General features: G+C 37.9%; 1 long non-coding RNA gene across 3 annotated transcripts in view; it reads right to left on the bottom strand.

Moving 5' to 3' along the window:
* The window catches only part of LOC110510226 (uncharacterized), a 212749-nt gene that overhangs the window by 79725 nt on the left and 106719 nt on the right, over positions 1–26305 (bottom strand). The gene's annotated exons all lie outside the window — the stretch shown is intronic.

Raw genomic sequence — 26305 nt, 5'->3', positions numbered from 1 at the left:
AGATCTAGCCGGTCTGTCAGAATTGAACAGAGGCAGTAGATCTAGCTGGTCTGTCATAATATAATAGAGACAGCAGATCTAGCTGGTCTGTCATAATATATTAGAGACAGTATATCTAGCTGGTCTGTCATAGTATAATAGAGACAGTAGATCTAGCTGGTTTGTCATAATATAATACAGACAGCAGATCTAGCTGGTCTGTCATAATATAATAGAGACAGTAGATCTAGCAGGTCTGTCATAATATAATAGAGACCTAGAGACAGTAGATCTAGCTGTTCTGTAATAATACAATAGAGACAGTAGATCTAGCTGGTCTGTCATAGTATAATAGAGACTGTAGATCTAGCTGGTCTGTCATAATATAATAGAGACAGCAGATCTAGCTGTTCTGTCATAATATAATAGAGACAGTATATCTAGCTGGTCTGTCATAGTATAATAGAGACTCTAGATCTAGCTGGTCTGTCATAATATAATAGAGACAGCAAATCTAGCTGGTCTGTCATATTTTAATACAGACAGCAGATCTAGCTGGTCTGTCATAATATAATAGAGACAGTAGATCTAGCAGGTCTGTCATAATATAATAGAGACCTAGAGACAGTAGATCTAGCTGTTCTGTAATAATACAATAGAGACAGTAGATCTAGCTGGTCTGTCATAATTTAATAAAAACAGTATATCTAGCTGTTCTGTCATAATTTAACAGAGACAGTAGATCTAGCTGGTCTGTCATAATATAATAGAGACAGTAGATCTAGCTGGTCTGTCATAATATAATAGAGACAGTAGATCTAGCTGATCTGTCATAATAAAATAAAGACAGCAGATATAGCTGGTCTGTCATAATATAATAGAGGCAGTAGATCTAGCAGGTCTGTCATAATATAATAGAGATCTAGAGACAGTAGATCTAGCTCTTCTGTAATAAAACAATAGAGACAGATCTAGCTGGTCTGTCATAATATAATACAGACAGCAGATCTAGCTGGTCTGTCATAATATAATAGAGACAGTAGATCTAGCTGATCTGTCATAATAAAATAAAGACAGCAGATATAGCTGGTCTGTCATAATATAATAGAGGCAGTATATCTAGTTGGTCTGTCATAATTTAATAGAGACAGCAGATCTAGCTGGTCTGTCATAATATAATAGAGACAGTAGATCTAGCTGTTCTGTCATAATATAATAGAGACAGTATATCTAGCTGGTCTGTCATATTATAATAGAGACAGTAGATCTAGCTGGTCTGTCATAATATAATAGAGACAGCAAATCTAGCTGGTCTGTCATATTGTAATAGAGACAGTAGATCTAGCTGATCTGTCATAATATAATAGAGACGGTAGATCTAGCTGGTCTGTCATAATATAATAGAGACCTAGAGACAGTAGATCTAGCTGTTCTGTCATAATACAATAGAGACAGTAGATCTAGCTGGTGTGTCATAATATAATAAACACAGTATATCTAGCTGGTCTGTCTTAATATAAAAGAGACAGTATATCTCGCTGGTCTGTCATAATATAATAGAGACAGCAGATCTATCTGGTCTGTCATAAGATAATAGAGACAGTAGATCTAGCTGGTCTGTCATAATATAATAGAGACAGTATATCTCGCTGGTCTGTCATAATATAATAGAGACAGTAGATCTAGCTGGTCTGTCATAATTGAACAGAGGCAGTAGATCTAGCTGGTCTGTCATAATATAATAGAGACAGCAGATATAGCTGGTCTCTCATAATAAAATAAAGACAGCAGATATAGCTGGTCTGTCATAATATAATAGAGGCAGTATATCTAGTTGGTCTGTCATAATTTAATAGAGACAGCAGATCTAGCTGGTCTGTCATAATATAATAGAGACAGTAGATCTAGCTGTTCGGTCATAATATAAAAGAGACAGTATGTCTAGCTGGTCTGTCATAGTATAATAGAGACAGTAGATCTAGCTGGTCTGTCATAATTGAACAGAGGCAGTAGATCTAGCTGGTCTGTCATAATATAATAGAGACAGCAGATCTAGTTGGTCTGTCATAATTTAATAGAGACAGCGGATCTAGCTGGTCTGTCAAAATATAATAGAGACAGTATATCTAGCTGTTCTGTCATAATATAATAGAGACAGGACATCTAGCTGGTCTGTCATAATTTAACAGAGGCAGTAGATCCAGCTGGTCTGTCATTATATAATAGAGACAGAAGATCTAGCTGTTCTGTCATCATAAAATAAAGACAGCAGATATAGCTGGTCTGTCATAATATAATAGAGGCAGTATATCTAGTTGGTCTGTCATAATTTAATAGAGACAGCAGATCTAGCTGGTCTGTCATAGTATAATAGAGACAGTAGATCTAGCTGTTCGGTCATAATATAATAGAGACAGTATATCTAGCTGGTCTGTCATAGTATAATAGAGACAGTAGATCTAGCTGGTCTGTCATAATTGAACAGAGGCAGTAGATCTAGCTGGTCTGTCATAGTATAACAGAGACCTAGAGACAGTAGATCTAGCTGTTCTGTCATAATACAATAGAGACAGTAGATCTAGCTGGTCTGTCATAATATAATAGAGAAAGTATATCTAGCTGGTCTGTCATTGTATAATATAGACAGTAGATCTAGCTGGTCTGTCATAATATAATACATACAGCAGATCTAGCTGGTCTGTCATAATATAATAGAGACAGTAGATCTAGCTGGTATGTCAAAATATAATAGAGACAGTAGATCTAGCTGTTCTGTCATAATATAATAGAGACAGGACATCTAGCTGGTCTGTCATAATATAATAGAGACAGTAGATCTAGCTGGTCTGTCATAATAAAATAGAGACAGTATATCTCGCTGGTCTGTCATAATATAATAGAGACAGTAGATCTAGCTGGTATGTCAAAATATAATAGAGACAGTATATCTAGCTGTTCTGTCATAATATAATAGAGACAGGACATCTAGCTGGTCTGTCATAATTTAACAGAGGCGGTAGATCCAGCTGGTCTGTCATTATATAATAGAGACAGTAGATCTAGCTTTTCTGTCATAATAAAATAAAGACAGCAGATATAGCTGATCTGTCATAATATAATAGAGGCAGTATGTCTAGTTGGTCTGTCATAATTTAATAGAGACAGCAGATCTAGCTGGTCTGTCAAAATATTATAGAGACAGTATATCTCGCTGGTCTGTCATAATTTTATAGAGACAGCAGATCTATCTGGTCTGTCATAATATAATAGAGACAGTAGATCTAGCTGGTCTGTCATAATATAATAGAGACAGTATATCTCGCTGGTCTGTCATAATATAATAGAGACATTAGATCTAGCCGGTCTGTCAGAATTGAACAGAGGCAGTAGATCTAGCTGGTCTGTCATAATATAATAGAGACAGCAGATCTAGCTGGTCTGTCATAATATATTAGAGACAGTATATCTAGCTGGTCTGTCATAGTATAATAGAGACAGTAGATCTAGCTGGTTTGTCATAATATAATACAGACAGCAGATCTAGCTGGTCTGTCATAATATAATAGAGACAGTAGATCTAGCAGGTCTGTCATAATATAATAGAGACCTAGAGACAGTAGATCTAGCTGTTCTGTAATAATACAATAGAGACAGTAGATCTAGCTGGTCTGTCATAGTATAATAGAGACTGTAGATCTAGCTGGTCTGTCATAATATAATAGAGACAGCAGATCTAGCTGTTCTGTCATAATATAATAGAGACAGTATATCTAGCTGGTCTGTCATAGTATAATAGAGACTCTAGATCTAGCTGGTCTGTCATAATATAATAGAGACAGCAAATCTAGCTGGTCTGTCATATTTTAATACAGACAGCAGATCTAGCTGGTCTGTCATAATATAATAGAGACAGTAGATCTAGCAGGTCTGTCATAATATAATAGAGACCTAGAGACAGTAGATCTAGCTGTTCTGTAATAATACAATAGAGACAGTAGATCTAGCTGGTCTGTCATAATTTAATAAAAACAGTATATCTAGCTGTTCTGTCATAATTTAACAGAGACAGTAGATCTAGCTGGTCTGTCATAATATAATAGAGACAGTAGATCTAGCTGGTCTGTCATAATATAATAGAGACAGTAGATCTAGCTGATCTGTCATAATAAAATAAAGACAGCAGATATAGCTGGTCTGTCATAATATAATAGAGGCAGTATATCTAGTTGGTCTGTCATAATTTAATAGAGACAGCAGATCTAGCTGGTCTGTCATAATATAATAGAGACAGTAGATCTAGCTGTTCTGTCATAATATAATAGAGACAGTATATCTAGCTGGTCTGTCATATTATAATAGAGACAGTAGATCTAGCTGGTCTGTCATAATATAATAGAGACAGCAAATCTAGCTGGTCTGTCATATTATAATAGAGACAGTAGATCTAGCTGGTCTGTCATTATATAATAGAGACAGTAGATCTAGCTTTTCTGTCATAATAAAATAAAGACAGCAGATATAGCTGGTCTGTCATAATATAATAGAGGCAGTATGTCTAGTTGGTCTGTCATAATTTAATAGAGACAGCAGATCTAGCTGGTCTGTCAAAATATTATAGAGACAGTATATCTCGCTGGTCTGTCATAATTTTATAGAGACAGCAGATCTATCTGGTCTGTCATAATATAATAGAGACAGTAGATCTAGCTGGTCTGTCATAATATAATAGAGACAGTATATCTCACTGGTCTGTCATAATATAATAGAGACATTAGATCTAGCCGGTCTGTCAGAATTGAACAGAGGCAGTAGATCTAGCTGGTCTGTCATAATATAATAGAGACAGCAGATCTAGCTGGTCTGTCATAATATATTAGAGACAGTATATCTAGCTGGTCTGTCATAGTATAATAGAGACAGTAGATCTAGCTGGTTTGTCATAATATAATACAGACAGCAGATCTAGCTGGTCTGTCATAATATAATAGAGACAGTAGATCTAGCAGGTCTGTCATAATATAATAGAGACCTAGAGACAGTAGATCTAGCTGTTCTGTAATAATACAATAGAGACAGTAGATCTAGCTGGTCTGTCATAGTATAATAGAGACTGTAGATCTAGCTGGTCTGTCATAATATAATAGAGACAGCAGATCTAGCTGTTCTGTCATAATATAATAGAGACAGTATATCTAGCTGGTCTGTCATAGTATAATAGAGACTCTAGATCTAGCTGGTCTGTCATAATATAATAGAGACAGCAAATCTAGCTGGTCTGTCATATTTTAATACAGACAGCAGATCTAGCTGGTCTGTCATAATATAATAGAGACAGTAGATCTAGCAGGTCTGTCATAATATAATAGAGACCTAGAGACAGTAGATCTAGCTGTTCTGTAATAATACAATAGAGACAGTAGATCTAGCTGGTCTGTCATAATTTAATAAAAACAGTATATCTAGCTGTTCTGTCATAATTTAACAGAGACAGTAGATCTAGCTGGTCTGTCATAATATAATAGAGACAGTAGATCTAGCTGGTCTGTCATAATATAATAGAGACAGTAGATCTAGCTGATCTGTCATAATAAAATAAAGACAGCAGATATAGCTGGTCTGTCATAATATAATAGAGGCAGTATATCTAGTTGGTCTGTCATAATTTAATAGAGACAGCAGATCTAGCTGGTCTGTCATAATATAATAGAGACAGTAGATCTAGCTGTTCTGTCATAATATAATAGAGACAGTATATCTAGCTGGTCTGTCATATTATAATAGAGACAGTAGATCTAGCTGGTCTGTCATAATATAATAGAGACAGCAAATCTAGCTGGTCTGTCATATTGTAATAGAGACAGTAGATCTAGCTGGTATGTCATAATATAATAGAGATGGTAGATCTAGCTGGTCTGTCATAATATAATAGAGACCTAGAGACAGTAGATCTAGCTGTTCTGTAATAATACAATAGAGATAGTAAATCTAGCTGGTCTGTCATAATATAATAGAGACCGTATATCTAGCTGGTCTGTCATTGTATAATAGAGACAGTAGATCTAGCTGGTCTGTCATTAAATAATACAGACAGCAGATCTAGCTGGTCTGTCATAATATAATAGAGACAGTAGATCTAGCTGGTCTGTCATAATGAAATAGAGACAGTATATCTAGTTGGTCTGTCATAATTTAATAGAGACAGCAGATCTAGCTGGTCTGTCATAATATGATAGAGACAGTAGATCTAGCTGTTCTGTCATAATATAATAGAGACAGTATATCTAGCTGGTCTGTCATAGTATAATAGAGACAGTAGATCTAGCTGGTCTGTCATAATATAATAGAGACAGCAAATCTAGCTGGTCTGTCATATTTTAATACAGACAGCAGATCTAGCTGGTCTGTCATAATATAATAGAGACAGTAGATCTAGCAGGTCTGTCATAATATAATAGAGATCTAGAGACAGTAGATCTAGCTCTTCTGTAATAAAACAATAGAGACAGATCTAGCTGGTCTGTCATAATATAATACAGACAGCAGATCTAGCTGGTCTGTCATAATATAATAGAGACAGTAGATCTAGCTGATCTGTCATAATAAAATAAAGACAGCAGATATAGCTGGTCTGTCATAATATAATAGAGGCAGTATATCTAGTTGGTCTGTCATAATTTAATAGAGACAGCAGATCTAGCTGGTCTGTCATAATATAATAGAGACAGTAGATCTAGCTGTTCTGTCATAATATAATAGAGACAGTATATCTAGCTGGTCTGTCATATTATAATAGAGACAGTAGATCTAGCTGGTCTGTCATAATATAATAGAGACAGCAAATCTAGCTGGTCTGTCATATTGTAATAGAGACAGTAGATCTAGCTGGTCTGTCATAATATAATAGAGACGGTAGATCTAGCTGGTCTGTCATAATATAATAGAGACCTAGAGACAGTAGATCTAGCTGTTCTGTCATAATACAATAGAGACAGTAGATCTAGCTGGTCTGTCATAATATAATAAACACAGTATATCTAGCTGGTCTGTCTTAATATAAAAGAGACAGTATATCTCGCTGGTCTGTCATAATATAATAGAGACAGCAGATCTATCTGGTCTGTCATAATATAATAGAGACAGTAGATCTAGCTGGTCTGTCATAATATAATAGAGACAGTATATCTCGCTGGTCTGTCATAATATAATAGAGACAGTAGATCTAGCTGGTCTGTCATAATTGAACAGAGGCAGTAGATCTAGCTGGTCTGTCATAATATAATAGAGACAGCAGATATAGCTGGTCTCTCATAATAAAATAAAGACAGCAGATATAGCTGGTCTGTCATAATATAATAGAGGCAGTATATCTAGTTGGTCTGTCATAATTTAATAGAGACAGCAGATCTAGCTGGTCTGTCATAATATAATAGAGACAGTAGATCTAGCTGTTCGGTCATAATATAAAAGAGACAGTATGTCTAGCTGGTCTGTCATAGTATAATAGAGACAGTAGATCTAGCTGGTCTGTCATAATTGAACAGAGGCAGTAGATCTAGCTGGTCTGTCATAATATAATAGAGACAGCAGATCTAGTTGGTCTGTCATAATTTAATAGAGACAGCGGATCTAGCTGGTCTGTCAAAATATAATAGAGACAGTATATCTAGCTGTTCTGTCATAATATAATAGAGACAGGACATCTAGCTGGTCTGTCATAATTTAACAGAGGCAGTAGATCCAGCTGGTCTGTCATTATATAATAGAGACAGTAGATCTAGCTGTTCTGTCATCATAAAATAAAGACAGCAGATATAGCTGGTCTGTCATAATATAATAGAGGCAGTATATCTAGTTGGTCTGTCATAATTTAATAGAGACAGCAGATCTAGCTGGTCTGTCATAGTATAATAGAGACAGTAGATCTAGCTGTTCGGTCATAATATAATAGAGACAGTATATCTAGCTGGTCTGTCATAATTTAATAGAGACAGCAGATCTAGCTGGTCTGTCATAATATAATAGAGACAGTAGATCTAGCTGTTCTGTCATAATATAATAGAGACAGTATATCTAGCTGGTTTGTCATATTATAATAGAGACAGTAGATCTAGCTGGTCTGTCATAATATAATAGAGACAGCAAATCTAGCTGGTCTGTCATATTGTAATAGAGACAGTAGATCTAGCTGGTCTGTCATAATATAATAGAGACGGTAGATCTAGCTGGTCTGTCATAATATAATAGAGACCTAGAGACAGTAGATCTAGCTGGTCTGTCATAATATAATAGAGACAGCAGATCTAGCTGTTCTGTCATAATATAATAGAGACAGTATATCTAGCTGGTCTGTCATAGTATAATAGAGACTCTAGATCTAGCTGGTCTGTCATAATATAATAGAGACAGCAAATCTAGCTGGTCTGTCATATTTTAATACAGACAGCAGATCTAGCTGGTCTGTCATAATATAATAGAGACAGTAGATCTAGCAGGTCTGTCATAATATAATAGAGACCTAGAGACAGTAGATCTAGCTGTTCTGTAATAATACAATAGAGACAGTAGATCTAGCTGGTCTGTCATAATTTAATAAAAACAGTATATCTAGCTGTTCTGTCATAATTTAACAGAGACAGTAGATCTAGCTGGTCTGTCATAATATAATAGAGACAGTAGATCTAGCTGGTCTGTCATAATATAATAGAGACAGTAGATCTAGCTGATCTGTCATAATAAAATAAAGACAGCAGATATAGCTGGTCTGTCATAATATAATAGAGGCAGTATATCTAGTTGGTCTGTCATAATTTAATAGAGACAGCAGATCTAGCTGGTCTGTCATAATATAATAGAGACAGTAGATCTAGCTGTTCTGTCATAATATAATAGAGACAGTATATCTAGCTGGTCTGTCATATTATAATAGAGACAGTAGATCTAGCTGGTCTGTCATAATATAATAGAGACAGCAAATCTAGCTGGTCTGTCATATTGTAATAGAGACAGTAGATCTAGCTGGTATGTCATAATATAATAGAGATGGTAGATCTAGCTGGTCTGTCATAATATAATAGAGACCTAGAGACAGTAGATCTAGCTGTTCTGTAATAATACAATAGAGATAGTAAATCTAGCTGGTCTGTCATAATATAATAGAGACCGTATATCTAGCTGGTCTGTCATTGTATAATAGAGACAGTAGATCTAGCTGGTCTGTCATAAAATAATACAGACAGCAGATCTAGCTGGTCTGTCATAATATAATAGAGACAGTAGATCTAGCTGGTCTGTCATAATGAAATAGAGACAGTATATCTAGTTGGTCTGTCATAATTTAATAGAGACAGCAGATCTAGCTGGTCTGTCATAATATGATAGAGACAGTAGATCTAGCTGTTCTGTCATAATATAATAGAGACAGTATATCTAGCTGGTCTGTCATAGTATAATAGAGACAGTAGATCTAGCTGGTCTGTCATAATATAATAGAGACAGCAAATCTAGCTGGTCTGTCATATTTTAATACAGACAGCAGATCTAGCTGGTCTGTCATAATATAATAGAGACAGTAGATCTAGCAGGTCTGTCATAATATAATAGAGATCTAGAGACAGTAGATCTAGCTCTTCTGTAATAAAACAATAGAGGCAGATCTAGCTGGTCTGTCATAATATAATACAGACAGCAGATCTAGCTGGTCTGTCATAATATAATAGAGACAGTAGATCTAGCTGATCTGTCATAATAAAATAAAGACAGCAGATATAGCTGGTCTGTCATAATATAATAGAGGCAGTATATCTAGTTGGTCTGTCATAATTTAATAGAGACAGCAGATCTAGCTGGTCTGTCATAATATAATAGAGACAGTAGATCTAGCTGTTCTGTCATAATATAATAGAGACAGTATATCTAGCTGGTCTGTCATATTATAATAGAGACAGTAGATCTAGCTGGTCTGTCATAATATAATAGAGACAGCAAATCTAGCTGGTCTGTCATATTGTAATAGAGACAGTAGATCTAGCTGGTCTGTCATAATATAATAGAGACGGTAGATCTAGCTGGTCTGTCATAATATAATAGAGACCTAGAGACAGTAGATCTAGCTGTTCTGTCATAATACAATAGAGACAGTAGATCTAGCTGGTCTGTCATAATATAATAAACACAGTATATCTAGCTGGTCTGTCTTAATATAAAAGAGACAGTATATCTCGCTGGTCTGTCATAATATAATAGAGACAGCAGATCTATCTGGTCTGTCATAATATAATAGAGACAGTAGATCTAGCTGGTCTGTCATAATATAATAGAGACAGTATATCTCGCTGGTCTGTCATAATATAATAGAGACAGTAGATCTAGCTGGTCTGTCATAATTGAACAGAGGCAGTAGATCTAGCTGGTCTGTCATAATATAATAGAGACAGCAGATATAGCTGGTCTCTCATAATAAAATAAAGACAGCAGATATAGCTGGTCTGTCATAATATAATAGAGGCAGTATATCTAGTTGGTCTGTCATAATTTAATAGAGACAGCAGATCTAGCTGGTCTGTCATAATATAATAGAGACAGTAGATCTAGCTGTTCGGTCATAATATAAAAGAGACAGTATGTCTAGCTGGTCTGTCATAGTATAATAGAGACAGTAGATCTAGCTGGTCTGTCATAATTGAACAGAGGCAGTAGATCTAGCTGGTCTGTCATAATATAATAGAGACAGCAGATCTAGTTGGTCTGTCATAATTTAATAGAGACAGCGGATCTAGCTGGTCTGTCAAAATATAATAGAGACAGTATATCTAGCTGTTCTGTCATAATATAATAGAGACAGGACATCTAGCTGGTCTGTCATAATTTAACAGAGGCAGTAGATCCAGCTGGTCTGTCATTATATAATAGAGACAGTAGATCTAGCTGTTCTGTCATCATAAAATAAAGACAGCAGATATAGCTGGTCTGTCATAATATAATAGAGGCAGTATATCTAGTTGGTCTGTCATAATTTAATAGAGACAGCAGATCTAGCTGGTCTGTCATAGTATAATAGAGACAGTAGATCTAGCTGTTCGGTCATAATATAATAGAGACAGTATATCTAGCTGGTCTGTCATAATTTAATAGAGACAGCAGATCTAGCTGGTCTGTCATAATATAATAGAGACAGTAGATCTAGCTGTTCTGTCATAATATAATAGAGACAGTATATCTAGCTGGTTTGTCATATTATAATAGAGACAGTAGATCTAGCTGGTCTGTCATAATATAATAGAGACAGCAAATCTAGCTGGTCTGTCATATTGTAATAGAGACAGTAGATCTAGCTGGTCTGTCATAATATAATAGAGACGGTAGATCTAGCTGGTCTGTCATAATATAATAGAGACCTAGAGACAGTAGATCTAGCTGTTCTGTCATAATACAATAGAGACAGTAGATCTAGCTGGTCTGTCATAATATAATAAACACAGTATATCTAGCTGGTCTGTCTTAATATAAAAGAGACAGTATATCTCGCTGGTCTGTCATAATATAATAGAGACAGCAGATCTATCTGGTCTGTCATAATATAATAGAGACAGTAGATCTAGCTGGTCTGTCATAATATAATAGAGACAGTAGATCTAGCTGGTCTGTCATAATTGAACAGAGGCAGTAGATCTAGCTGGTCTGTCATAATATAATAGAGACAGCAGATATAGCTGGTCTCTCATAATAAAATAAAGACAGCAGATATAGCTGGTCTGTCATAATATAATAGAGGCAGTATATCTAGTTGGTCTGTCATAATTTAATAGAGACAGCAGATCTAGCTGGTCTGTCATAATATAATAGAGACAGTAGATCTAGCTGTTCGGTCATAATATAATAGAGACAGTATATCTAGCTGGTCTGTCATAGTATAATAGAGACAGTAGATCTAGCTGGTCTGTGTAACGGTTTTCTTGATGAGAAGGAGAGTCGGACCAAAATGCGGCGTGTCTATTGCAATCCATGTTTAATGAAGTAACACACTAAACACAAACACTATCAAAACAATAAACTTAACGAAAACCGAAACAGCCTATACTTGTGTAACCTAACACAGAACAATGACATCAGGACACTAAGGACAATAAGGACAATCACCCACCACAAACTCAAAGAATATGGCTGCCTAAATATGGTTCCCAATCAGAGACAACGATAAACACCTGCCTGTGATTGAGAACCACTTCAGACAGCCATAGACTTAGCTAGAACACCCCACTAGCTACAATCCCCATACATACACACCACATACAAAAACCCATGCCACACCCTGGCCTGACCAAATAAATAAAGATAAACACAAAATACTTTGACCAGGGTGTGACAGAACCCCCCCCCCCCCTAAGGTGCGGACTCCCGAACGCACCTCAAAACAATAGGGAGGGTCCGGGTGGGCGTCTGTCCATGGTGGCGGCTCCGGCGCGGGACGTGGACCCCACTCAATCAATGTCTTAGTCCCTTCTCCTCGCGTCCCTGGATAGTCCACCCTCGCCGCCGACCATGGCCTAGTAGTCCTCACCCAGAACCCCACTGGACTGAGGAGCAGATCGGGACTGAGGGGCAGCTCGGGACTGAGGCAGCTCGGGACTGAGGGGAAGCTCAGGAGTGAGAGGAAGCTCAGGAGTGAGAGGAAGCTCAGGCAGGTTGATGAATCTACCTGGCTGGCTGGTGGTTTCGGCAGATCCTGGCTGACTGGCAGATCCTGGCTGACTGGCAGATCTGGAAGAGTCTGGTCGACTGGCAGATCTGGAAGAGTCTGGTCGACTGGCAGATCTGGAAGAGTCTGGTCGACTGGCAGATCTGGGAGAGTCTGGTCGACTGGCAGATCTGGGAGAGTCTGGTCGACTGGCAGATCTGGAAGAATCTGGTCGACTGGCAGATCTGGAAGAGTCTGGTCGACTGGCAGATCTGGAAGAGTCTGGTCGACTGGCAGATCTGGAAGAGTCTGGTCGACTGGCAGATCTGGAAGAGTCTGGTCGACTGGCAGATCTGGAAGAGTCTGGTCGACTGGCAGCTCTGGCTGCTCCATGCTGACTGGCTGCTCCATGCTGACTGACAGCTCTGGCTGCTCCATGCTGACTGGCAGCTCTGGCTGCTCCATGCTGACTGGCTGCTCCATGCTGACTGGCTGCTCCATGCTGACTGGCAGCTCTGGCTGCTCCATGCTGACTGGCTGCTCTGGCTGCTCCATGCTGACTGGCTGCTCCATGCTGACTGGCTGCTCCATGCTGACTGGCGGCCCTGGCTGCTCCATGCTGACTGGCGGCCCTGGCTGCTCCATGCTGACTGGCGGCCCTGGCTGCTCCATGCTGACTGGCTGCTCTGGCTGCTCCATGCTGACTGGCTGCTCCATGCTGACTGGCTGCTCCATGCTGACTGGCTGCTCCATGCTGACTGGCGGCCCTGGCTGCTCCATGCTGACTGGCGGCCCTGGCTGCTCCATGCTGACTGGCGGCCCTGGCTGCTCCATGCTGACTGGCGGCCCTGGCTGCTCCATGCTGACTGGCGGCCCTGGCTGCTCCATGCTAACTGGCAGCTCTGGCGGCTCCTTGCAGACTGGCAGCTCTGGCGGCTCCTTGCAGACTGGCAGCTCTGGCGGCATCCTGCAGACAGGCAGCTCTGGCGGCTCCTTGCAGACTGGCAGCTCCTTGCAGACTGGCAGCTCCTTGCAGACTGGCAGCTCCTTGCAGACTGGCAGCTCTATGCTAACTGGCAGCTCTATGCTAACTGGCAGCTCTATGCTAACTGGCAGTTCTGAACAGGCGGGAGACTCCGGCAGCGCTGTAGAGAAGGAAGGCTCTAACAGCGCTAAACAGGCGGGAGACTCCGACAGCGCTGGAGAGGAGGAGGGCTCCGAAAGCGCTGGACAGGCGAGGCGCACTGTAGGCCTGATGCGTGGTGCTGGCACTGGTGGTACTGGGCCGAGGACACGCACAGGAAGCCTGGTGCGGGGAGCTGCTACCGGAGGGCTGGGGTGTGGAGGTGGCACAGGATGGGTTAGACCGTGAAGGCGTACTGGAGATCTTGAGAGCGGTGCTGGCACAGGACGTGCAAGGCTAGGGAGGTGCACAGGAGGCCTGGTACGTGAGACTGGCACCATCTTCACCAGCCGACTAAAACGCACCTCAGGACGAGTATGGAGCGCTGACCCAGGTGCCATCAAATCCCCGACACGCTCCGTCGGGCGAATTCCATGTTTAAAACACAGCAACTCCCTCATTTCTCTCTCCTCCAATTTCCCCATTAACTCCTTCACAGTCTCTGTTTCGCTCACCTCCAACACCGGCTCTGGTTCTGGTCTCCTCCTTGGCTCCTCACGATAAACAGGGAGAGTTGGCTCAGGTCTGGCTCCTGACTCTGCCACACTCTCCCTGAGCCCCCCCCCCAAGAAATTTTTGGGGCTGACTATGGGGCCTCCGTCCGCGCCGCCTTGCTTGCTTCGCAAACTCCATTCTCCTATATCCTTCCGCGCACTGCTCCATCGAATCCCAGGCGGGCTCCGGCACGCTCCCTGGGTCGACCGCCCACCTGTCTATCTCCTCCCAAGAAGTATAGTCCATACTGTACTCCACTTTGGGCTGTTCTTGCCTGTTGACACACTGCTTGGTCCCTTTGTGGTGGGTGATTCTGTAACGGTTTTCTTGATGAGAAGGAGAGTCGGACCAAAATGCGGCGTGTCTATTGCAATCCATGTTTAATGAAGTAACACACTAAACACAAACACTATCAAAACAATAAACTTAACGAAAACCGAAACAGCCTATACTTGTGTAACCTAACACAGAACAATGACATCAGGACAATAAGGACAATCACCCACCACAAACTCAAAGAATATGGCTGCCTAAATATGGTTCCCAATCAGAGACAACGATAAACACCTGCCTCTGATTGAGAACCACTTCAGACAGCCATAGACTTAGCTAGAACACCCCACTAGCTACAATCCCCATACATACACACCACATACAAAAACCCATGCCACACCCTGGCCTGACCAAATAAATAAAGATAAACACAAAATACTTTGACCAGGGTGTGACAGTCTGTCATAATTGAACAGAGGCAGTAGATCTAGCTGGTCTGTCATAATATAATAGAGACAGCGGATCTAGCTGGTCTGTCAAAATATAATAGAGACAGTATATCTAGCTGTTCTGTCATAATATAATAGAGACAGGACATCTAGCTGGTCTGTCATAATTTAACAGAGGCAGTAGATCCAGCTGGTCTGTCATTATATAATAGAGACAGTAGATCTAGCTGTTCTGTCATCATAAAATAAAGACAGCAGATATAGCTGGTCTGTCATAATATAATAGAGGCAGTATATCTAGTTGGTCTGTCATAATTTAATAGAGACAGCAGATCTAGCTGGTCTGTCATAGTATAATAGAGACAGTAGATCTAGCTGTTCGGTCATAATATAATAGAGACAGTATATCTAGCTGGTCTGTCATAGTATAATAGAGACAGTAGATCTAGCTGGTCTGTCATAATTGAACAGAGGCAGTAGATCTAGCTGGTCTGTCATAGTATAACAGAGACCTAGAGACAGTAGATCTAGCTGTTCTGTCATAATACAATAGAGACAGTAGATCTAGCTGGTCTGTCATAATATAATAGAGAAAGTATATCTAGCTGGTCTGTCATTGTATAATATAGACAGTAGATCTAGGTGGTCTGTCATAATATAATACATACAGCAGATCTAGCTGGTCTGTCATAATATAATAGAGACAGTAGATCTAGCTGGTATGTCAAAATATAATAGAGACAGTAGATCTAGCTGTTCTGTCATAATATAATAGAGACAGGACATCTAGCTGGTTTGTCATAATTTAACAGAGGCAGTAGATCTAGCTGGTCTGTCATAATATAATAGAGACAGTAGATCTAGCTGGTCTGTCATAATAAAATAAAGACAGCAGATATAGCTGGTCTGTCATAATATAATAGAGGCAGTATATCTAGTTGGTCTGTCATAATTTAATAGAGACAGCAGATCTAGCTGGTCTGTCATATTATAATAGAGACAGTAGATCTAGCTGTTCTGTCATAATATAATAGAGACAGTATATCTAGCTGGTCTGTCATATTATAATAGAGACAGTAGATCTAGCTGGTCTGTCATAATATAATAGAGACAGCAAATCTAGCTGGTCTGTCATATTGTAATAGAGACAGTAGATCTAGCTGGTCTGTCATAATATAATAGAGACGGTAGATCTAGCTGGTCTGTCATAATATAATAGAGACCTAGAGACAGTAGATCTAGCTGTTCTGTCATAATACAATAGAGACAGTAGATCTAGCTGGTCTGTCATAATATAATAAAAACAGTATATCTAGCTGGTCTGTCTTAATATAATAGAGACAGTATATCTCGCTGGTCTGTCATAATATAATAGAGACAGCAGATCTATCTGGTCTGTCATAATATAATAGAGACAGTAGATCTAGCTGGTCTGTCATAATATAATAGAGACAGTATATCTCGCTGGTCTGTCATAATATAATAGAGACAGTAGATCTAGCTGGTCTGTCATAATTGAACAGAGGCAGGAGATCTAGCTGGTCTGTCATAATATAATAGAGACAGCAGATATAGCTGGTCTGTCATAATATAATACAGACAGTATATCTCGCTGGTCTGTCATAATATAATAGAGACAGTAGATCTAGCTGGTCTGTCATAATATAATAGAGACAGCGGATCTAGCTGGTCTATCAAAATATAATAGAGACAGTATATCTAGCTGTTCTGTCATAATATAATAGAGACAGTACATCTAGCTGGTCTGTCATAATTTAACAGAGGCAGTAGATCCAGCTGGTCTGTCATTATATAATAGAGACAGTAGATCTAGCTGTTCTGTCATAATATAATAGAGACAGTATATCTAGCTGGTCTGTCATAGTATAATAGAGACAGTAGATCTAGCTGGTCTGTCATAATTGAACAGAGGCAGTAGATCTAGCTGGTCTGTCATAGTATAACAGAGACCTAGAGACAGTAGATCTAGCTGTTCTGTCATAATACAATAGAGACAGTAGATCTAGCTGGTCTGTCATAATATAATAGAGAAAGTATATCTAGCTGGTCTGTCATTGTATAATATAGACAGTAGATCTAGCTGGTCTGTCATAATATAATACATACAGCAGATCTAGCTGGTCTGTCATAATATAATAGAGGCAGTAGATCTAGCTGGTATGTCAAAATATAATAGAGACAGTAGATCTAGCTGTTCTGTCATAATATAATAGAGACAGGACATCTAGCTGGTTTGTCATAATTTAACAGAGGCAGTAGATCTAGCTGGTCTGTCATAATATAATAGAGACAGTAGATCTAGCTGATCTGTCATAATAAAATAAAGACAGCAGATATAGCTGGTCTGTCATAATATAATAGAGGCAGTATATCTAGTTGGGCTGTCATAATTTAATAGAGACAGCAGATCTAGCTCGTCTGTCATAATATAATAGAGACAGTAGATCTAGCTGTTCTGTCATAATATAATAGAGACAGTATATCTAGCTGGTCTGTCATATTATAATAGAGACAGTAGATCTAGCTGGTCTGTCATAATATAATAGAGACAGCAAATCTAGCTGGTCTGTCATATTGTAATTGAGACAGTAGATCTAGCTGGTCTGTCATAATATAATAGAGACGGTAGATCTAGCTGGTCTGTCATAATATAATAGAGACCTAGAGACAGTAGATCTAGCTGTTCTGTCATAATACAATAGAGACAGTAGATCTAGCTGGTCTGTCATAATATAATAAACACAGTATATCTAGCTGGTCTGTCTTAATATAAAAGAGACAGTATATCTCGCTGGTCTGTCATAATATAATAGAGACAGCAGATCTATCTGGTCTGTCATAATATAATAGAGACAGTAGATCTAGCTGGTCTGTCATAATATAATAGAGACAGTATATCTCGCTGGTCTGTCATAATATAATAGAGACAGTAGATCTAGCTTGTCTGTCATAATTGAACAGAGGCAGTAGATCTAGCTGGTCTGTCATAATATAATAGAGACAACAGATATAGCTGGTCTCTCATAATAAAATAAAGACAGCAGATATAGCTGGTCTGTCATAATATAATAGAGGCAGTATATCTAGTTGGTCTGTCATAATTTAATAGAGACAGCAGATCTAGCTGGTCTGTCATAATATAATAGAGACAGTAGATCTAGCTGTTCGGTCATAATATAATAGAGACAGTATATCTAGCTGGTCTGTCATAGTATAATAGAGACAGTAGATCTAGCTGGTCTGTCATAATTGAACAGAGGCAGTAGATCTAGCTGGTCTGTCATAATATAATAGAGACAGCAGATCTAGTTGGTCTGTCATAATTTAATAGAGACAGCGGATCTAGCTGGTCTGTCAAAGTATAATAGAGACAGTATATCTAGCTGTTCTGTCATAATATAATAGAGACAGGACATCTAGCTGGTCTGTCATAATTTAACAGAGGCAGTAGATCCAGCTGGTCTGTCATTATATAATAGAGACTGTAGATCTAGCTGTTCTGTCATAGTATAATAGAGACAGTAGATCTAGCTGGTCTGTCATAATTGAACAGAGGCAGTAGATCTAGCTGGTCTGTCATAGTATAACAGAGACCTAGAGACAGTAGATCTAGCTGTTCTGTCATAATACAATAGAGACAGTAGATCTAGTTGGTCTGTCATAATTTAATAGAGACAGCAGATCTAGCTGGTCTGTCATAGTATAATAGAGACAGTAGATCTAGCTGTTCGGTCATAATATAACAGAGACAGTATATCTAGCTGGTCTGTCATAGTATAATAGAGACAGTAGATCTAGCTGGTCTGTCATAATTGAACAGAGGCAGTAGATCTAGCTGGTCTGTCATAGTATAACAGAGACCTAGAGACAGTAGATCTAGCTGTTCTGTCATAATACAATAGAGACAGTAGATCTAGCTGGTCTGTCATAATATAATAGAGAAAGTATATCTAGCTGGTCTGTCATTGTATAATATAGACAGTAGATCTAGCTGGTCTGTCATAATATAATACATACAGCAGATCTAGCTGGTCTGTCATAATATAATAGAGACAGTAGATCTAGCTGGTATGTCAAAATATAATAGAGACAGTAGATCTAGCTGTTCTGTCATAATATAATAGAGACAGGACATCTAGCTGGTTTGTCATAATTTAACAGAGGCAGTAGATCTAGCTGGTCTGTCATAATATAATAGAGACAGTAGATCTAGCTGGTCTGTCATAATAAAATAAAGACAGCAGATATAGCTGGTCTGTCATAATATAATAGAGGCAGTATATCTAGTTGGTCTGTCATAATTTAATAGAGACAGCAGATCTAGCTGGTCTGTCATATTATAATAGAGACAGTAGATCTAGCTGTTCTGTCATAATATAATAGAGACAGTATATCTAGCTGGTCTGTCATATTATAATAGAGACAGTAGATCTAGCTGGTCTGTCATAATATAATAGAGACAGCAAATCTAGCTGGTCTGTCATATTGTAATAGAGACAGTAGATCTAGCTGGTCTGTCATAATATAATAGAGACGGTAGATCTAGCTGGTCTGTCATAATATAATAGAGACCTAGAGACAGTAGATCTAGCTGTTCTGTCATAATACAATAGAGACAGTAGATCTAGCTGGTCTGTCATAATATAATAAAAACAGTATATCTAGCTGGTCTGTCTTAATATAATAGAGACAGTATATCTCGCTGGTCTGTCATAATATAATAGAGACAGCAGATCTAGCTGGTCTGTCATAATTGAACAGAGGCAGGAGATCTAGCTGGTCTGTCATAATATAATAGAGACAGCAGATATAGCTGGTCTGTCATAATATAATACAGACAGTATATCTCGCTGGTCTGTCATAATATAATAGAGACAGTAGATCTAGCTGGTCTGTCATGATATAATAGAGACAGTATATCTCGCTGGTCTGTCATAATATAATAGAGACAGTAGATCTAGCTGGTCTGTCATAATTGAACAGAGGCAGGAGATCTAGCTGGTCTGTCATAATATAATAGAGACAGCAGATATAGCTGGTCTGTCATAATATAATACAGACAGTATATCTCGCTGGTCTGTCATAATATAATAGAGACAGTAGATCTAGCTGGTCTGTCATAATATAATAGAGACAGCGGATCTAGCTGGTCTATCAAAATATAATAGAGACAGTATATCTAGCTGTTCTGTCATAATATAATAGAGACAGTACATCTAGCTGGTCTGTCATAATTTAACAGAGGCAGTAGATCCAGCTGGTCTGTCATTATATAATAGAGACAGTAGATCTAGCTGTTCTGTCATAATATAATAGAGACAGTATATCTAGCTGGTCTGTCATAGTATAATAGAGACAGTAGATCTAGCTGGTCTGTCATAATTGAACAGAGGCAGTAGATCTAGCTGGTCTGTCATAGTATAACAGAGACCTAGAGACAGTAGATCTAGCTGTTCTGTCATAATACAATAGAGACAGTAGATCTAGCTGGTCTGTCATAATATAATAGAGAAAGTATATCTAGCTGGTCTGTCATTGTATAATATAGACAGTAGATCTAGCTGGTCTGTCATAATATAATACATACAGCAGATCTAGCTGGTCTGTCATAATATAATAGAGACAGTAGATCTAGCTGGTATGTCAAAATATAATAGAGACAGTAGATCTAGCTGTTCTGTCATAATATAATAGAGACAGGACATCTAGCTGGTTTGTCATAATTTAACAGAGGCAGTAGATCTAGCTGGTCTGTCATAATATAATAGAGACAGTAGATCTATTTGGTCTGTCATAATAAAATAAAGACAGCAGATATAGCTGGTCTGTCATAATATAATAGAGGCAGTATATCTAGTTGGTCTGTCATAATTTAATAGAGACAGTATATCTCGCTGGTCTGTCATAATATAATAGAGACAGGACATCTAGCTGGTTTGTCATAATTTAACAGAGGCAGTAGATCTAGCTGGTCTGTCATAATATAATAGAGACAGTAGATCTAGCTGATCTGTCATAATAAAATAAAGACAGCAGATATAGCTGGTCTGTCATAATATAATAGAGGCAGTATATCTAGTTGGGCTGTCATAATTTAATAGAGACAGCAGATCTAGCTGGTCTGTCATAATATAATAGAGACAGTAGATCTAGCTGTTCTGTCATAATATAATAGAGACAGTATATCTAGCTGGTCTGTCATATTATAATAGAGACAGTAGATCTAGCTGGTCTGTCATAATATAATAGAGACAGCAAATCTAGCTGGTCTGTCATATTGTAATTGAGACAGTAGATCTAGCTGGTCTGTCATAATATAATAGAGACGGTAGATCTAGCTGGTCTGTCATAATATAATAGAGACCTAGAGACAGTAGATCTAGCTGTTCTGTCATAATACAATAGAGACAGTAGATCTAGCTGGTCTGTCATAATATAATAAACACAGTATATCTAGCTGGTCTGTCTTAATATAAAAGAGACAGTATATCTCGCTGGTCTGTCATAATATAATAGAGACAGCAGATCTATCTGGTCTGTCATAATATAATAGAGACAGTAGATCTAGCTGGTCTGTCATAATATAATAGAGACAGTATATCTCGCTGGTCTGTCATAATATAATAGAGACAGTAGATCTAGCTTGTCTGTCATAATTGAACAGAGGCAGTAGATCTAGCTGGTCTGTCATAATATAATAGAGACAACAGATATAGCTGGTCTCTCATAATAAAATAAAGACAGCAGATATAGCTGGTCTGTCATAATATAATAGAGGCAGTATATCTAGTTGGTCTGTCATAATTTAATAGAGACAGCAGATCTAGCTGGTCTGTCATAATATAATAGAGACAGTAGATCTAGCTGTTCGGTCATAATATAATAGAGACAGTATATCTAGCTGGTCTGTCATAGTATAATAGAGACAGTAGATCTAGCTGGTCTGTCATAATTGAACAGAGGCAGTAGATCTAGCTGGTCTGTCATAATATAATAGAGACAGCAGATCTAGTTGGTCTGTCATAATTTAATAGAGACAGCGGATCTAGCTGGTCTGTCAAAGTATAATAGAGACAGTATATCTAGCTGTTCTGTCATAATATAATAGAGACAGGACATCTAGCTGGTCTGTCATAATTTAACAGAAGCAGTAGATCCAGCTGGTCTGTCATTATATAATAGAGACTGTAGATCTAGCTGTTCTGTCATCATAAAATAAAGACAGCAGATATAGCTGGTCTGTCATAATATAATAGAGGCAGTATATCTAGTTGGTCTGTCATAATTTAATAGAGACAGCAGATCTAGCTGGTCTGTCATAGTATAATAGAGACAGTAGATCTAGCTGTTCGGTCATAATATAATAGAGACAGTATATCTAGCTGGTCTGTCATAGTATAATAGAGACAGTAGATCTAGCTGGTCTGTCATAATTGAACAGAGGCAGTAGATCTAGCTGGTCTGTCATAGTATAACAGAGACCTAGAGACAGTAGATCTAGCTGTTCTGTCATAATACAATAGAGACAGTAGATCTAGCTGGTCTGTCATAATATAATAGAGAAAGTATATCTAGCTGGTCTGTCATTGTATAATATAGACAGTAGATCTAGCTGGTCTGTCATATTATAATACATACAGCAGATCTAGCTGGTCTGTCATAATATAATAGAGACAGTAGATCTAGCTGGTATGTCAAAATATAATAGAGACAGTAGATCTAGCTGTTCTGTCATAATATAATAGAGACAGGACATCTAGCTGGTTTGTCATAATTTAACAGAGGCAGTAGATCTAGCTGGTCTGTCATAATATAATAGAGACAGTAGATCTAGCTGGTCTGTCATAATAAAATAAAGACAGCAGATATAGCTGGTCTGTCATAATATAATAGAGGCAGTATATCTAGTTGGTCTGTCATAATTTAATAGAGACAGCAGATCTAGCTGGTCTGTCATATTATAATAGAGACAGTAGATCTAGCTGTTCTGTCATAATATAATAGAGACAGTATATCTAGCTGGTCTGTCATATTATAATAGAGACAGTAGATCTAGCTGGTCTGTCATAATATAATAGAGACAGCAAATCTAGCTGGTCTGTCATATTGTAATAGAGACAGTAGATCTAGCTGGTCTGTCATAATATAATAGAGACGGTAGATCTAGCTGGTCTGTCATAATATAATAGAGACCTAGAGACAGTAGATCTAGCTGTTCTGTCATAATACAATAGAGACAGTAGATCTAGCTGGTCTGTCATAATATAATAAAAACAGTATATCTAGCTGGTCTGTCTTAATATAATAGAGACAGTATATCTCGCTGGTCTGTCATAATATAATAGAGACAGCAGATCTATCTGGTCTGTCATAATATAATAGAGACAGTAGATCTAGCTGGTCTGTCATGATATAATAGAGACAGTATATCTCGCTGGTCTGTCATAATATAATAGAGACAGTAGATCTAGCTGGTCTGTCATAATTGAACAGAGGCAGGAGATCTAGCTGGTCTGTCATAATATAATAGAGACAGCAGATATAGCTGGTCTGTCATAATATAATACAGACAGTATATCTCGCTGGTCTGTCATAATATAATAGAGACAGTAGATCTAGCTGGTCTGTCATAATTTAATAGAGACAGCGGATCTAGCTGGTCTATCAAAATATAATAGAGACAGTATATCTAGCTGTTCTGTCATAATATAATAGAGACAGTACATCTAGCTGGTCTGTCATAATTTAACAGAGGCAGTAGATCCAGCTGGTCTGTCATTATATAATAGAGACAGTAGATCTAGCTGTTCTGTCATAATATAATAGAGACAGTATATCTAGCTGGTCTGTCATAGTATAATAGAGACAGTAGATCTAGCTGGTCTGTCATAATTGAACAGAGGCAGTAGATCTAGCTGGTCTGTCATAGTATAACAGAGACCTAGAGACAGTAGATCTAGCTGTTCTGTCATAATACAATAGAGACAGTAGATCTAGCTGGTCTGTCATAATATAATAGAGAAAGTATATCTAGCTGGTCTGTCATTGTATAATATAGACAGTAGATCTAGCTGGTCTGTCATAATATAATACATACAGCAGATCTAGCTGGTCTGTCATAATATAATAGAGACAGTAGATCTAGCTGGTATGTCAAAATATAATAGAGACAGTAGATCTAGCTGTTCTGTCATAATATAATAGAGACAGGACATCTAGCTGGTTTGTCATAATTTAACAGAGGCAGTAGATCTAGCTGGTCTGTCATAATATAATAGAGACAGTAGATCTATTTGGTCTGTCATAATAAAATAAAGACAGCAGATATAGCTGGTCTGTCATAATATAATAGAGGCAGTATATCTAGTTGGTCTGTCATAATTTAATAGAGACAGTATATCTCGCTGGTCTGTCATAATATAATAGAGACAGCAGATCTATCTGGTCTGTCATAATATAATAGAGACAGTAGATCTAGCTGGTCTGTCATAATATAATAGAGACAGTATATCTCGCTGGTCTGTCATAATATAATAGAGACAGTATATCTCGCTGGTCTGTCATAATTGAACAGAGGCAGGAGATCTAGCTGGTCTGTCATAATATAATAGAGACAGCAGATATAGCTGGTCTGTCATAATATAATACAGACAGTATATCTCGCTGGTCTGTCATAATATAATAGAGACAGTAGATCTAGCTGGTCTGTCATAATATAATAGAGACAGCGGATCTAGCTGGTCTATCAAAATATAATAGAGACAGTAGATCTAGCTGTTCTGTCATAATATAATAGAGACAGGACATCTAGCTGGTTTGTCATAATTTAACAGAGGCAGTAGATCTAGCTGGTCTGTCATAATATAATAGAGACAGTAGATCTAGCTGGTCTGTCATAATAAAATAAAGACAGCAGATATAGCTGGTCTGTCATAATATAATAGAGGCAGTATATCTAGTTGGTCTGTCATAATTTAATAGAGACAGTATATCTCGCTGGTCTGTCATAATATAATAGAGACAGCAGATCTATCTGGTCTGTCATAATATAATAGAGACAGTAGATCTAGCTGGTCTGTCATAATATAATAGAGACAGTATATCTCGCTGGTCTGTCATAATATAATAGAGACAGTAGATCTAGCTGGTCTGTCATAATTGAACAGAGGCAGGAGATCTAGCTGGTCTGTCATAATATAATAGAGACAGCAGATATAGCTGGTCTGTCATAATATAATACAGACAGTATATCTCGCTGGTCTGTCATAATATAATAGAGACAGTAGATCTAGCTGGTCTGTCATAATATAATAGAGACAGCGGATCTAGCTGGTCTATCAAAATATAATAGAGACAGTATATCTAGCTGTTCTGTCATAATATAATAGAGACAGTACATCTAGCTGGTCTGTCATAATTTAACAGAGGCAGTAGATCCAGCTGGTCTGTCATTATATAATAGAGACAGTAGATCTAGCTGTTCTGTCATAATATAATAGAGACAGTATATCTAGCTGGTCTGTCATAGTATAATAGAGACAGTAGATCTAGCTGGTCTGTCATAATTGAACAGAGGCAGTAGATCTAGCTGGTCTGTCATAGTATAACAGAGACCTAGAGACAGTAGATCTAGCTGTTCTGTCATAATACAATAGAGACAGTAGATCTAGCTGGTCTGTCATAATATAATAGAGAAAGTATATCTAGCTGGTCTGTCATTGTATAATATAGACAGTAGATCTAGCTGGTCTGTCATAATATAATACATACAGCAGATCTAGCTGGTCTGTCATAATATAATAGAGACAGTAGATCTAGCTGGTATGTCAAAATATAATAGAGACAGTAGATCTAGCTGTTCTGTCATAATATAATAGAGACAGGACATCTAGCTGGTTTGTCATAATTTAACAGAGGCAGTAGATCTAGCTGGTCTGTCATAATAAAATAAAGACAGCAGATATAGCTGGTCTGTCATAATATAATAGAGGCAGTAAATCTAGTTGGTCTGTCATAATATAATAGAGACAGCAGATCTAGCTGGTCTGTCATATTATAATAGAGACAGTAGATCTAGCTGTTCTGTCATAATATAATAGAGACAGTATATCTAGCTGGTCTGTCATATTATAATAGAGACAGTAGATCTAGCTGGTCTGTCATAATATAATAGAGACAGCAAATCTAGATGGTCTGTCATAATATAATAGAGACCTAGAGACAGTAGATCTA

Source organism: Oncorhynchus mykiss, chromosome 29, assembly GCF_057628025.1.
Source record: "Oncorhynchus mykiss isolate SJ-2025 chromosome 29, ASM5762802v1, whole genome shotgun sequence".
Classification (NCBI taxonomy): domain Eukaryota; kingdom Metazoa; phylum Chordata; class Actinopteri; order Salmoniformes; family Salmonidae; genus Oncorhynchus; species Oncorhynchus mykiss.
The sequence above is the reverse complement of the archived record's forward strand: the minus strand, read 5'-3'. Positions and strand labels throughout refer to the sequence as shown.